This window comes from Balaenoptera acutorostrata, chromosome 1 (genome assembly GCF_949987535.1).
Source record: "Balaenoptera acutorostrata chromosome 1, mBalAcu1.1, whole genome shotgun sequence".
Classification (NCBI taxonomy): Eukaryota; Metazoa; Chordata; class Mammalia; order Artiodactyla; family Balaenopteridae; genus Balaenoptera; species Balaenoptera acutorostrata.
In genome coordinates, this window is record NC_080064.1 from 91,997,355 (window position 1) to 92,011,362 (window position 14,008).

The 14,008-nt window shown below is 33.7% G+C and overlaps 1 protein-coding gene across 5 annotated transcripts in view; it reads left to right on the forward strand.

The window, feature by feature from the left end:
• The window catches only part of RNPC3 (RNA binding region (RNP1, RRM) containing 3), a 70,349-nt gene that overhangs the window by 27,934 nt on the left and 28,407 nt on the right, over positions 1 to 14,008 (forward strand). For 2 of the 5 annotated variants that reach the window (XR_009009183.1, XR_009009182.1), the window contains exon 17: positions 10,009 to 10,535. The exons of the other annotated variants lie outside the window; for them this stretch is intronic. The gene's annotated coding sequence lies outside the window, so the exon portion shown is untranslated. Of the gene's footprint in view, positions 1 to 10,008; positions 10,536 to 14,008 lie in introns of those variants that run through there. 5 annotated transcript variants of the gene reach the window in all.

The window sequence follows — 14,008 nt, forward strand, 5'->3', positions numbered from 1 at the left end:
GATGTAAAATAGATGTTTAGGAAAGTGAGAGAATGAATAGACTCTTAGAAGAATTGCTAGACATTGCTTAAAATGCATAATTGAAGTCCATGGTTATTAATTTAAGTGAGATCAGTCAACATGGTTTTGTGTTTTTCTCCAGTTAAGTTTAGCCTTGGTCCTATCATTGAGTAGACACAGAGTCAAATGATTAAAGTTGGAATTTTCCCAGGTGAATACAACAAAAAGGGAGAAAGGGAGAGGTGTTGATATAATCAAGAGAATGATGATAAAGGAGGGACATGGAAAGTAATCTGGTAACGAGCAAGTTAATAAAATGAAGGAGTTTGAGGCACAGTGGAGAAATGGTATGATCCATTGAGATTGCAGTGTGGTTGAAGATGTGTTGTAGTTAATTTCTAGAGATAGGAAATTTGGGAGGTTGAAATAAGAAAGGGACTGAAATTGACAGTATTAGAGTACAGTAATTAGTGACTAAGTTCACATTCTAGAACGTGAACATGGTAGTTGAATGAAAGCAGAGTCATGGAAAGAGATGAATTGAAGAAATTGAGAAACTCAGGTATTGAAAGGATCATCTAAGTGGATTTTGAAATTACCAAAAATTACGACAGGAGTAGTGAATCAAAAGCTAAAAAAATTATTCCTTAGAACATTTAGATCTGTCAGGTATGCCAAAAAAAAATATTTTTTTAAATCAACCTAAATAAAACTCTGGAGTCCCTATCCTTCCACAGTGACAGAAATTTCAGCCTAACTAGTTTTCTGAGAAATAGTGTATTGAAGTGTTTTTACAGGTATAGGTTCTAAATTCAAATCTTGTGTGTATAGCTTAATTGCTTTACAGCCTTGGGCAAGTTCTGTACCTTTTTTTCAGTTTCCATGGGGATAGTAAAAATACCTACCTCAGGGTTGTTGTAAAGATGATCAGATGAATATAAAATACTTAAACCTGGTATATATATATATTTTATATATATAATATATATATAAAATCTGGCATTTATATTTCATATAATAATATATATATAAAATCTGGTATTTATATTTTATATATATAATCAAGTTTTCAGTAAACATTAGCTGTCACGGTGGTGGTTGTGGTGGTTCTCAACTCACCTGGTCCTGAAGGTGATGTAAAAATTCCGAGGTCTTAGATAAAACTTCAGTCATCTTTCCACCATGATTATCACTGAGGTGCCCAGATTCTTCCTTGCCACACTTAGGGAGCATGAGACTATTTTGATAAGTTTAGGATCTTTGGTGTCTAGGAATTAACCTTTTTATGGATAACGTATATTCCAACCCCATGACTACTTCATAAACTGAGCATGTGCCTCAAGTAAGTAAAATTAGAAAGATTTCTAGGACTTGTACAGAAACTGCCCCCAACCCATGAGTTTTTTAAAAAGTCGTCATGGAAATGGAGAACTACTTATAATTTGATCCCACAGCAAAAGCCCTAATAGCTAGTCTGTCATTGAATTTTTCAGTTACTTTAAACAGTAAGTACCTTTTTCTTTTTGCTGGAGGGATTTGGCACACTGACCAAGTGTGGGTCAAATGTGTCACCTCTGAGGTGAGAAATGAAGTTTCATATAAACCACATGAAAGGAGAGTTGGGAATGGACTTGTTCTCTAAAGGAAAAGCATAGCACTGTGAAATCAAAAGAGAAACTTAGATATTAGGCAGGCAAAAGCAAATGTTTTACTACGATATACAGTATATAAAACTCTTATTGCCATGTGGTTGTTTTCCATTTATGCCTTTTATAAGGGCAGGGACTAGTGTATAGGGAGGGAGGCTCCTCGGGTGTAAAATTTAAGGAGGCATATGCTCTCAGAGTAACTTCACCCTAGTCATGAACAGAATCAGCATAATTCTGATTAGGTAAATCACCAAATAAAAAGTAGTAGCATACAAGTTGCTGTTTTAGATGATTTGGAAGGTATTTGCTGTGCAAATGAGACTCCTTCAAAAATCAACGTCAAGAGAGGTTAAGTCTTTGAAAGGAAGTAAGGGAAAGGAATCAATACCTATTAAGTACCTAAAATTCAAAAAGCATAGTACTGAGTGCTTAGGTGTAATAATTTAATCTTTACCACCCTATAAAAAGAGAACACTTGCCTTTGTCAGTAATGGAGAAGTTTAATAAAATTAGTAAGATACTTTGTTACATTTAATTTCCTTTACTAATGCATGAAAACGAAAAATAGAGACTTCAGTAGGACTGTTCAGTAGAGATGAGAGCTAACTACATGTGTTAGGCACATAAAAGATAGAACTGATGATTCTCAGAAATAGAAATAGAATTCCCACCCCAAGAACTTAAACTACTATATATTCTACTCTGACATTTCCTGAAAGCAAACTGTAGTAGAGATACAGCAGTCACACAAAGGCCAATATAGGGAATCTAAAATAAACAACAAAGACTCACCGAATACGGAAAAAGTACCAGGAAAGAGGGATCCTTTACATACTAAGCATAAGCTTTAATGCCATGGGGAAAAACTGGGAGATCAAACGAGGTATCTATGATTTAATATACAAAGATTTAAAGGGATTATATTCTTTTAAAAATATATGTGTATATTTATAAATATCAGAAATGAGTAAAAGGTATTTGACTACGCAGGAAATTTTATTTTTTTTAATTATGGTGTAGCATCAATATACCACTTCTATTGTACTTATATACCAGGATCTTTGAAAATCTAAGAATTCCAGAAGAAAATCTGAGCAACTGATTAATTACTTTATTGTATAAACCTTTTCAGAGCTTAATAAGATACACAAAATATTATATATTATTTATGAAGACATTGACTATCTTGCTATGGAAGAAAAAGGTGGAAGGGAAAGAGATTGAACTTTGGGTAGTTCTGTATTTATTGGATTTTTCTTTAAAAAAGATATCTGAAGACTATTTTGTCTAAATGTTAACATCTGTTAAATCTGGGGCTTGGGATATGGGGTCTGTTATATTTTTTTACACTTTTCTGTATGACAAATATATTACATCTTAAGTGAAAAATAAAACAAAATAGTCAAACACCTCTAATCTAGTGTTTCTTAGCCATTTTTTGCCCTCCCCCCGTCCAGGAGGATTTTAGACTTTTTTTTTTTTCCCCTAATCATCCTTTATGAAATTTTAATACCACAATATGATGGTATGTCTCTTTTTGAACTGTGTGTATCCATCCTTTTGTTTAAAAAGAGTAAGATTTTTCTTCCTACCCAACCCCAAGAACTAAACAACAGTGAATCATTTAGAAGACAAATGATTCAGTATCACAAAACATTAAACATTAATAAGTTCAGAACTTTAAATCATACAATGTACATTCTCTGATTTTAGCTGATTAAAACCAGATATTGGTAAAAGAAATATCTGAAAAAATGTTCAAGTTCCTAGATATTAAATAACAATTCTAAATAATATATGGATCAAAGCAGACATTTTTATAAGAGAAATTAGGAAATATTTGAATGAAAATGAAAATACAACATCAGAATTTGGGGGATACAGCTAAGAGGAGGGTTTAAAGAGAATTTGGCTATATTAGCTATATTAGAAAAGAAGAAAAATAATAGATTTAACCTACCTTAAGGAACTAGAAAAAGAAGAGTAAATTAAGCACATAGCATGCAGAACAAGGAAATAATAAAAATAATCATAAATCAATGAACTTATAGACAGAAAACAGTTGAAAATATCATTGGAAACAGAACTAGTTCCTGAGAAGATTAATAAAGTGGAAAAAGTTCTAGCCTTACTGCCAAGGAAAACAACCCCTCCTCCCCCTCAGATTGTAAGAAGATGAGATTGGAATATTTTTAGCAAATTTATTTCCATAAATTTGACAACTTTGATGAAATGGGCCAACTTCCTGAAAGTGTTAAACTACCAAAGCTTTTTTAAGTAGGTAACCTGAACAATTCTATATCTAATAAATTTACTTTGTAGCTAAAAATCTCCCCTGGAGGGCTGAATAGCTTCACTGGTGAATTCTGCCAAACATTAAATGAAAAAACCAACAATACTATACAACAGAACACTTCCAAATTCATATTAAGAGGCCTGCAGTACCCTGGTGGTAAAAAAAAGTTACAAGAAAACCACATATTCCTATTTCTCATATGGATGTACAAGTCCTCAACAAAATATGAGCAAGTTGAATCAAGAAATACATAAAAAGGATTTAAATCATGACCAAAAGAAGTTTATCTTCAAAAATGCAGGCTATTGAATCTTTGAAAATCAGTAAATGTAATTTATCCTATCAATAGACTAAAGAAGAAAAAGCATATGATCATCTTAATAAGTGAAAGAAAAGCATTTGACAAAATTAAATATCCATTCTTAATAAAAACTCAGTAAACTAGGAAAAGAGCTTCCTTAAGCTGAAAAGTGTCTGCACAGCCTCCAGCTATCCTGATACTCCATGGTTAAAGGCTAAATGTTTTTTCCCTAAGGAAAGGGGAAACAAGGCAAGGAAGGGCACCCTCACTACTCCTATTCAAAATCTCACTGACAGCCAGTGCTTAAAATGAGAAAGAGAAGAGCTATGCAGATTGGAAATTAAACTATTCCTATACAGAGATGATATGATTGTTTATGTAGAAAATCCCAATTAAAAAGCTCCTACAATCGAGTTAAACGAGATTGTAAGATTAAAAGTAAATATGTAGAAATCAATTATACTTTTGTACACTAGCAATGAGCAGTTAGACATTGAAATTTTTTTCTACAATTACCATTTGCAATAGTTCCAGAATGAAATAATTAGGTATAAATCTACCAAAATGGGTACTAGACCTGTATGCTGAAGACTCTCCACCTTTATTCTTTATTTGTTAAAAAATAAAGAAGACCTAAATAAATGGAGAGATACACTGTGTACATGTTTTGTAAGACTCACGATTATTTTGTCACCTCAGATATATAGATTCATTTCAAATTGAAAATTCTAGCAGGATATTTGTGTTGATATTGCTAAGCTGACTTTCAAATTTCTTTGGAAAAGCAACAACTAGAATAGCCAGCACAATTTTGAAAAACAGTTGTATGACTTAGATTACATACTTTTAAGACTTATTATAAAGCTAGAATAAATAACATAGTATTTGGCAGAAGGATAGATACATAGATCACTGGAACAGAAAAGTCCAGAAATAGACCCACATGTATAGTAAATTAATTTTAGACAAAAATGAGAAGACAATTCAGTGGAGAAAGGTAGTCATTTAAATATAAGATGCTAGAATAATTGGACACCTGTATCTGCCCCCCCACCCTGAAAAAGGGTGAACCTTAACACATTTCTTTCACACAAATTTATTCAAAATAAATCATAGACCAAAATGTAAAATGTAAAACTATAAAACTTCTAGCAAAATCATCTGTATGACTTTGCTTACATAAGGAGTTCTTATATACAACACCAAAAGTTTGATCCGTTAAAAAACTAAATAGAACTTTGTCCAATAAAAATCTTGTTTGTTTAGAAGACACTATGAAGAATGAAAAGGCAGCCACAGACTAGGAAAAGTCTTTGGGAAACATATATTTGACAAAGGAGTGTATCCAGAATATATAAAGAACTTGAAAAGCTCAATAAGAACAAAACAAAAAAATGAACAATAAATTTGAAGACACTTCACCAAAGATTTGCAGATGGCAAGCACATGAAATGATGCCAAACATTATTAGCCATTAGACAAATGCAAAATACAACCATAATAAGATGGGACCACACACCTATTAGAAAGGCTTAAGATAAATTCTGATACTACTAAGAGCAGTCAAGAATGTGGAGCAATTATAGCTCTCATACATTGCTGGTGGAAGTACAAAATGGTACACCTGCTTTGCAAAACAGTTTGGGGAAGTTTGTAATAAAGTTAACAAACACTTACATGTGACCTATCCACCACACTTCTAAGTATTTATCTAAGAAGAACAAGAAAAAAAACTATGTTCACATGAAAATCTATACCTAAGAGGTTTCTGGGAAGATGATGGAGTAGGAAGTACCAGGATTCCATCTCCCCACCTAGACAGCTGCACCAGCAGAATCTGCCTGATGTCACTATTTTGGAACTCTGGAGTCTATTAAAAGCTTGCAACTTCCAGGGGAAGCCTTGGACAATAAATTGTAGTTAATTTAGGTTAATTCCAGCTCATAGTAGCAGCTACCAATCCCCCATCCCCAACCATGTGGCAGGCAGCCATGTATGTATCCTGGAACACCTTGCATGCAGCTGGTAGGAGTCAGGGTGGGCAAAAGGGCCCTGAACTCTAAATATTGGGGAATCTATGCTCTAATTGTTAATTGCTGCTTTTGATCACAGAGGTACAAAGAGGTTGGCAGCCAAGGTTGTTGTACCTCCTCCCATTTTTGTAAGTTATCCCTTCTATCCGCTGCCCCAGTGAAGTGACTTACAGGGGAATAATAAGGCAGGCACCCCCTTTTCCCCTCCCTCTTTATTTTTCCTTTCCCCCTTTGGGGAGCCAGACATGCTTAAAGACTAGGATATTCAAAAACAACTGCACATATGGAGAAAATTAGAAATTGCCCACTAATCCCAGGGAAAGGCTCAAAAGTCTGAGAAGACCTTGGGTTTTACACCTCAGGCTGGTCCTTAGCACAGATACAGCATACAATAATCAAAAAACCAAAAACAATAAAAAAAGAGCAAACCATGTGGAAGGGGGAGAATATGGATTTCAGTTACCATCATGTTAAATTCAAATGTCTAGTTTTCAATGAAAAAATTTACAAGACATACAAAGGAACAGGAAAATATGGGTGATTCAAAGAGAAATAACTAAATGGACAGAAACTATCCCTGAAGAAGACCTGATGGCAGCTATACTAGACAAAGACTAAAATAACTATTCTAAAGATGCTCGAGGGACTAACAGAAGATGTGGAGGAAGTAGAAGCAAAACAACTTACGAATAAAATGGAAATATCAATTGATAGGAAATCTAAAATTAAACCAAAAATTTCTGGAGCTGGGAAAGTACAATAACTGAAATGAGAAATACACTAGAATTCCAAGGAAGATTTGAGTATGCAGAAGAAGGAATCAGTGAACATAGGACAATGAAAATAGGACAATGGAAATTACCAAGTTTGAGGAACAGACAAAAGATTGAACAGAAATGAACATAGCATAAGAGTCCTATGGGAAACCATCAAGCAGACCAACATGCACACTGTGGGAGTACCAGAAAAGAGGAGGAAAGAGATAGAGAATATTTGAAGAAATAATAGCTGACAATTTCCCATGTCTGATGAAAGTCGTGACTATAAATATCCAAGAAGTTCAACGAATTCCAAGTAAGATTGACTCAAAGATCCACATCAAGACATAATAAAACTTATTACCAAAACAAAGACAGAGAAGTGAGTTTTCACATACAAGGGATTCTCAAAAAGATTACCAGCAGATTTTTCATTAGAATCTTTGGAGGCCAGAAGGAGTGGACTGACATATACAAAGTGCTAAAGGAAGAAAAATTCAACCAGGAGTCCTATATCTGGCAAAACCATTTTTCAACAGTGAGGGAGAAATTGACATTCCTAAATAAACAAAGCAGTAGAGTTTGTTACCACTAGACCTGCCTGTGAGAAATGCTCAAGGGACTCTTGCAAGAGTCAAATGAATGGACAGTAGACCATAACTCAAAACCATATGGAGAAATACAGATCTTAACAAAGGGAAATACATGAACAATTATAAAAGCTAGTATTATTGTAACAGTGGTTTGTTACTACACTTGTTATCTACATGATTTAACAGACTAATACATTGAATAGACAATTGTTAGTCTATAAGCTAGTATTGATATTACTGTAACTGTGGTCTAATTCTACATGTGTTTTCAACATAATTTAAGGGGCTAATGCATTTAAAAATAGTTATCTATGTTTAGGGGCACACAATTTATAAAGATGTAATTTGGGGGAGAAAGGACTGGAGACAGAACTGTAAAGGCACTTCTTGTATGTTACTGAAGTTAAGCTAGTATGAATTCAAATTAGAATGTTATAACTTTAGGATGTTAAATGTAAACCCCATGGCAACCACAAGGAAAAGAGCTACAGAATAAACACAAAAGGAAGTGAGAAAGTATTTTAAACATTTTACTACCAAAAAAATCAACTAAACATAAAAGACAGTTAAGGTGGAAATGAGGGACCAGAAAAAAACCCCCAAAACCTATAAGGCATATAAAAAACAAGCAAAATGACAGAAGTAAGTCCCTCCTTTTCAGTAATTACTTTAAGTATAACTGAATTAAACTCTCCAGGCAAAACACCAAGATTGAGAAAATGGATTAAAACACTTGATCCAACTGTATGCTATCTGCAAGAGTCACTTTGGATCCAAAGACCAAATAGATTGAAAGTGAAAGTGTTGAAAAAGATATTCAGTGCAAATAATAACCAAAAGAGAGCAGGGGTGGCTATATTAATATCAGATAAAATAATAGACTAAATCAAAAAGAGGTTAAAAGAGGGCTTCCCTGGTGGCACAGTGGTTGAGAATCTGCCTGCCAATGCAGGGGACACGGGTTTGAGCCCTGGTCTGGGAAGATCCCACATGCTGCAGAGCAACTGGGCCCGTGAGCGACAGCTACTGAGCCTGCACGTCTGGAGCCTGTGCTCCGCAACAAGAGAGGCCGCGATAGTGAGAGGCCCGCGCACCGCGATGAAGAGTGGCCCCCGCTCACCGCAACTAGAGAAAGCCCTCTCACAGAAGCAAAGACCCAACACAGCCAAAAATTAATTAATTAATTAATTAATTTTAAAAAAAACATTGGCTTTCTTTTAAAAAAAAAGTTAAAAGAGACAAAAACATATTAATGAAAGTTTCAATAGAGCAAAATGATATAAAAGTTATAAACATTTACAAACCTAATGACAGATCATCAAAATATATGAAGCAAAAATTGACAGAGTTGAAGGGAGAAATAGACAATTCTACAATAATAGTTGGAAACTTCAGGACTGTAGTAACGATAATGGATAGTTCAGTCAAACAGAAGTAAGGAAATAGAGGACTTAATAACTGTGTCTAACAGACATATACAGAACACTGTAGCCAACAACAGCATACGTATTTATCGCAAGTGCACATGGAACGTTTTCCAGAATGGACCATATGTCAGGCCACAAATTAAGTTTCAGTGAAAAGAGATATACAAAGTATCTTCTCCAACCACAATGGGATTAAGTTAGAAATGAATAACAGAAGGAAAAGTGGAAAATTCACACTATTGTTGAAATTAAATGACACACGCTTGAACAACCAGTGGGTCAAAGAAGTTACATGGGAAATTAGAAAAAAAAAATACTTAAAAAAAACAAAAACACAACATACCAAAACTATGGGATGCATCAAATGTGGTGCTAAGAGGAGAATTTATAGTTACAATCACTAACATTAACAAAGATTTCAAATCAGCAAGCTAGCTTTACAATTTTTAAAGAACTTGAAAAAGAAGAGCAAACTAAACCCAAAGCTAGCAGAGGAAGAACATAATAAAGATTAGAGATAAATGAAATAGAGAATAAAAAATAAATAGTAGAGAAAATCAATAAAATCAAAAGTTGATTGCTCAGAAAGACCAACAAAATTGACAAACCTATAGCTACAGGGACTAAGAAAAAGACTTAAATTACTAAAATCAGAAATGAAGGTGGGGACAAACTACAGATTCTACAGAAATAAAAAGGATTATAAGAGTACTGTAACAGTTCTCCACTAACAAATTGTATAACGAGATAAAATGGACAAATTCCTAGAAACACAAGCCTACTAAAGACTAAGCTACAAAGAAATAGAAATTCTGAATAGACCTGTAACTAGTAGGGAGATTGAATCAGTGATCAGAATAAAAACAAGTCCTGAACCCGATAGCTTCACTATAGATTTCTAGCAAACATTTAAGGAAGAATTAAAACCAGTTTTTCTTAAACTTTTTACAGAAGTTGAAGAGGAGGGAAAACTTTCTGACTGATTCCTTGGGACCAATATTACCCTGATATCAAAGCCAGACAAAGACACTGCAAGAAAAGAAGACTACAAGCCAATATCCCTTATGTTCAACACTGATGCAAAACTCAACAAAACACTAGCAAACCAAATTCAGGAGCCTATTAAAAGGATTATACATCACGACCATGAAGGATCTATATTGGAATGCAAGGATGGTTCAACATATGAAAATCTATCAAATCTAAATGAAGGACAAAGACTACACAATCATCTTAATTGACACAGAAAAGCATTTGACATAATTCAACATCCTTTATGATAAAAACATTCAACAAACTGGGAACAGAAGGAAACTACCTCAATATAATAATATTCTTATATGAAAAACTCACAGTGAGCATCATACTCCATACTGAAAGGCTGAAAGCATTTCCTCTAAGATCAGAAACAACTCAAGGATGTCCACTTTTGCCACTTCTGTTCAACAAAGTGCTGGAAGTTCTAGCCAGAGCAATCAGGCAAGAAAAAAAAAAAAACCATTCAAATTGAAAAGGAAGAAGTAAAAGTATCTCTGTTCACAGATAATATGATTTTTTTTCAGCTTTATTGAGATATAATTGACAAAATTCTAAGATAATGTATACAACATGGTGATTTGATATATGTATACACTGTGAAAGGAATTTCCACATTGATTTAATCAACATCCATCATATCACATTTTTTTGTTGGTTTTATCTTGTTTTGGTGAGAACATTTACATACTACTCTCAGCAAATTTCAATTATACAATACATTGTTACCAACTATAGTCATCATGTTATACATTATGTCCTCAGTCCTTATTCATTTTATAACTGAAAGTCTGTACTTTTCTTTTACCAACCTTTCTGTATTTCCCCCACCATCCAGCCCCTGCAACCACTTTTCCTACTTTCTGCATATGAGTTCAACTTTTTTTTTTTTTTTTTGATATAGAAATGATACAGTGATACCATGCAGTATTTGGTCTTTTTCTGTCTGGTTTCTTTAATACCCCCAAGCTCATTCACACACCATGGAATATTATGTATGTGTATGTATCTGTGTGTGTGTTTATGCACATATATACATATATCACATTTTCTTGATCCATTGATTTGTTAATGGCCATTTTGGTTCTACTGCAATGAACATAGGAGTACAGATACCTCTTCTAGATAATGGTTTTGTTTACTTTGAATACATAGCCAGAAGTGGGATTAGTAGACCATATAGTAGATGTATTTAATTTTTTGAGGAACTTTCATACTGTTCTTCATAGTGACTACCAGTTTACATTTCTACCTACAGTGTATGAGCCTTCTCTTTTCTTCGTGTTCTTGCTAGCATTTGTTATCTCTTGTCTTTTTAATGATAGCCATTCTAACAGGTATGAAGTGGGTGATCTCATTGTGGTTTTGATTTGCATTTTTCTGGTGATAGTGATATTGAGCGCCTTTTCATGTACTTGTTGCCCATTTGTATGTCTTCTTTGAAAAAATGTCTCTTCAGGTCCTTTGCCTATTTTGAAATTGGGTTATTTGGGTTTTTTCTATTAAGTTGTAGATATGATCTTACTTAGAAAACCCTAAAGATTTCACACACACACACACACACACACACACACAAAACTGTCAGAAGTAATAAATTTAGCAAAGTATCAGGATACAAAATCAACATACAAAAATCAGTTGCATTTTTTTTTTACATCTTTATTGGAGTATAATTGCTTTACAATGTTGTGTTAGTTTCTGCTGTACAACAAAGTGAACCAGCTCAGTTGCATTTCTATACAGTAATAATGAACAATCTGAAAAAGAAATTATGAAAACAATTTAATTTACAGTAGCATGAAAAAGAATAAAATACTTAGGAATTAACAAAGGAGATGAGAGACTTGTACAATGATAACTACAAAACATTGCTGAAAGAAATTAAAGAAGACATAAATAAATTGAAACACATCCCATGTTCATGGATTGGAAGATTTAATGGTGTTGAAATGTAAATTCTATGGAAAGTGATCTACAGACTCAATGCAATTCCTATCAAAATCCCAATGACTTTTTTTGAGAAATAGAAAAACCCATCCTAAAATTCATATGGAATCTTAAGGGGCCTCAAATAGCCAAAACAATCTTTTGAAAGAAGAACAAACCTGGAGTATCCACACTTCCTGATTTCAAAACCTACTACAAACCTACAGTAATCAAAACAGTGTGGTAATGTCATACAAACAGACATATAAACCAATGAAATAGAACAGAGAGCCCAGAAATGAACGTGTTACATATATGGTCAAATGGTTTTTGACAACGTTGCCAAGACCATTCAATGGGCAAAGATTCTTTTTAACAAATGGTGCTGGAAAAACTAGATAGCCACACATAAAAGAATGAATTTGGACACTTACCTAACACTATATACAAAAATTATCTCAAAATGGATCAAAGACCTAAATTTAAGAGCTAAAACAATGAAACCTTAGAAGAAAATATAGGACAAAAACTTCACAATGTTTTATTTGGCAATGATTTCTTAGATATGACACCAAAGGCACAGGTAACAACAAACAGGCAAATTGGACTTCATGAAAATGTTTGAAATTTGTACATCAAAAGACACTATCAATAGAGGAAAAATCCATCCACAGAATGGGAGAAAATATTTGCAAGTCATTTATCTAATAAAGGATTAATATCCAAAGTACATAGAGAACTACTAAAACTCAACAACAAACAGCAACCCAATTGAAAGATGGGCAAAGGATTAAATAGACTTTTCTCCAAAGAAGACAGCCCATAATTTATGTACGTGAAATGATGCTTAACATCACTAATCATTAGGAAAATGCAAATCAAAACAAGAATGAGATACCACCTCACACTAAGACAGCTACTATCAAAAAAAAAACAGAAAACAGTAAGTGTCAGTAAGGATGTGGAGAAATTGAAACTTGTGCTCTGCTGGTGGGAGTCTAAAATGGTATAGCCATTGTGGAAAACAGTGTGGCAGTCCTAAAAAAAATTTTGAGTAGAATTATCATACCATCCAGCAATTCCACTTCTGGGTGAATATCCAAAAGAATTGAAAGCAGCATCTCAAAGTGAAATTTGTACACCCATGTTCATAGCAGCAATATTCACAACAGCCAGAAGGTGGAAGAAACACAAGTGTCAATTGACAGATGAATGAATAAGAATCATATGGTATATACATACAATGGAATATTATTCAGCCTTAAAAAAGGAGGAAATTCTGTGATATACTACAACAGAGATAAGCCTTGCAGGGTAAACATTATGCTAAATGAAACAATCCAGTCACAAAAAGACAAGTGCCATATGATTCCATTTACATGAGGTACCTGTAGTAATAAAAATCATAGAGACATAAAATAGAACAGTGATTGCCAGGGGCTGAGTGGAGGGAGGAATGGGGTGTTTAACTGGTACAGAATTTCACTTTTGCAAGACAAAAAGAGCTATGGAGATCAATGGTGGTGATGGTTGTACAATATGTTTGTATGTAATACCACTGAACTGTATGCTTAGAAAATTAAAATGGTAAATTTTGATATATGTGTAACAATACAAAAATTTGAACAAAAAAACCTACATGTAAACATTTACAGTGGCTTTATTCATCATCCTCCAAAATGGAAACAACTCGAATGTTCTTCAACTATTGTAGTACCTGTCTACAAAATAGTGATGACTGATACATGGAACAGTATGGCTTTATCTCAAATGTATCATGTTCAGTAAAAGAAACCAGACTCAGAAAGTCACATACTATATGACTACATTTTTATAAAATAATATAAAAACGAAACTATAAGACAGCTACCTGATGAATGGGCCCCAAGGGACCAGGTCTGGGTAGATGAATTGACTACAAAGGGATTCTGAGATGTGATAGAAATATTGCATATTGTAATCTTTTTAAAAATTCAATAAATCTTTATTG